The following is a 2,306-nucleotide window of genomic DNA, read 5'->3' on the forward strand; positions in this document are numbered from 1 at the left end:
ATGTCATAATATCACTTACAGCAAATTTACTTGATGTGTATATATGTATACAGTTGTAAATAAGCAATAAATAAATTATTAAAAAAAAAATTACAATATTAGTTTTGTGCACAGAAAAAACAATAAAAAAGCTCTTAAGTTACAATTTTTAGATTTTAATGTTCACAATCACATCATTGAGTCCCTTGTTCAAACATCTCCAATTGGTCGCCTGTTCTTTTGTAGATGATTTAAACTTTTCATCTTTTGACTACATCTTTACTTTTCGGAGTCAGAATTATAATATTCACCAGGTTTAACAGTATTTGTTGGATTACTAAATCCCCTTTTCTTTCTGGGTTTATTTTTCTTATTAGTACGAGTATATTTCTAACTTTTTTCTCCTAATATTTTTTCATCTTTGACACAAATTTCTGGGTCACAATTTAAAGATTTTAATTTATGCAACCTTTTTTCCATCTCACCAGGTTTCTCTTTCTGCTTCTTCTTGATGTCTTGATTTTTCTTAGCTTTTCCTTGCACAATTTCTGTCTTTTCCTTTTCTCTAGAATCATCTGTTCCTCTTAATAATCCTTCAGGTCTGCTAGGATACCTCTTTATCTGTAGATTTTCTTCTGTTTCAAATCTCAAATTGTTTCGGTCTCCTGCATCAGCTTGTTATTCCAGTTCTGTTTTATCTTTAGATAAATTTTCATTATCCTCTTCTAAAGCCTTTCCATTTTTTACTTTTATTTCCATCAATGGTTCACCACTTTCATCTTTAGATTCTGAATCACAACGCAACTCACTTTTAAATAATTTTCTTGTATCTTCACTTTCTTCAATGTAAGCTAATGGTAACACAGATGTTTCATTGTATTTTTTTTATTCCTTTTGTGGTTTCTGATACATTAGTAGCATAAGCCTTCACATTTGCACCAACCTCCAAGTCCACAACATACAATCCTTCAGACTTTTTTTCAACTATTACAGAATCATTTTTTACAATTTTCATTTTGTCTTTAGAAAAAGTCATGTATCCACCATTCTGTGTTATTTTATCCACAGAAAACAAATTTCTGCTGAGATGTGGTATGTATCTTTCAGTAGACACTTTTCACTTTTTACACTATCAATCATTTTGGCTGTCATGGATGCACAGTTTTCAGCAAGATCTACCTCAGGATCAATAAATTGTGCCTGCGACAAAACACTTATATTGTTGGTCATAAGTCTTGTGGAACCTCAATCTAAGACCCATTCAGTTGACGATTTACTACAGCTTTCAGTAAGGAAAGAACCTGCTGACGTTTTCACTTTGTTTTTACGAAAGAAGCAGTCCTTTTATTGTATACATATTGCTCTGTGGCAAACAGTGAATATATGGATTGTAGTTCTCTAACCATTATGTACTTGGTCTAACGGCCAGCTGTGAGAGTAGTTGGAAGGTTTGTTATGTACTTGTGTTGTTTGTTATCACTACAGTAAGAACGTTTTATGTTATTTAAGCGTAACAAAGAAAACAGTAAGAACAGTAAAAACATTTTATTTGTGCCCAACCCCGCGTTCGACATTGCAGAGTGGGAAAATCCTGTGTTCCACTCAAGTGAGGAGCTGACCTACGAGTCTCCAGGAAAGAGAAGAAGCCCTGACTTGCATAAGGATTAGCAACATAAGATAAGTACAAATACCTCAAACCCAGAGGGTGCCACCAGTACATAATTTTTGTAGGATTCAATGAACAGAACTGTATATTTTAACAGAATGGATCACCTTCAAGGTATATAAGAGTATTATAGCATTTACTCTTCTTCCTTTATAAGAAGAAAAATCATAGCCTCTATAATATATTTTATAATATAAAAACAAAAAAAATATAATATAAAAAAAATAACAGAGCATCTGGAAGAAGATCTGGTTAGGAAGGATCTGCCAAAAGCTACAGCTCGGTGGGGTCTTGTAAATAAGTCTAAAGACCAGGAACAAATATTGCCCGAACAAACAGAGAATTTGAATTGAAGGAGATCAGAGATGTCATATAATTGACTATGGGATTGGATAGCTTGATAAAGGAAGGATGCAAGGAAATAGTTTTGACGATAGGAAGAGTAAAACCACTTCAACTCCTCATAAAAACGGGAGATGAAGGTGCCTCTAGGGATCCTGTAGAGGAATCATACAAGGCAATTTATTAATTGTTTTAGTTTTACCATGAGAACCCAAAGTGGGGGAATTTTAGGGAAATAACTAGGAGTCAACAGGATTCAAATGGAAATAAGTGACAAACATGATTTAGCCGCTGGACATGGTTTTTCCAAGAAAGGGTT

This window comes from Halyomorpha halys, unplaced genomic scaffold, assembly GCF_000696795.3.
Source record: "Halyomorpha halys isolate HHAL.00 unplaced genomic scaffold, Hhal_1.1 Scaffold242.1, whole genome shotgun sequence".
Classification (NCBI taxonomy): Eukaryota; Metazoa; Arthropoda; class Insecta; order Hemiptera; family Pentatomidae; genus Halyomorpha; species Halyomorpha halys.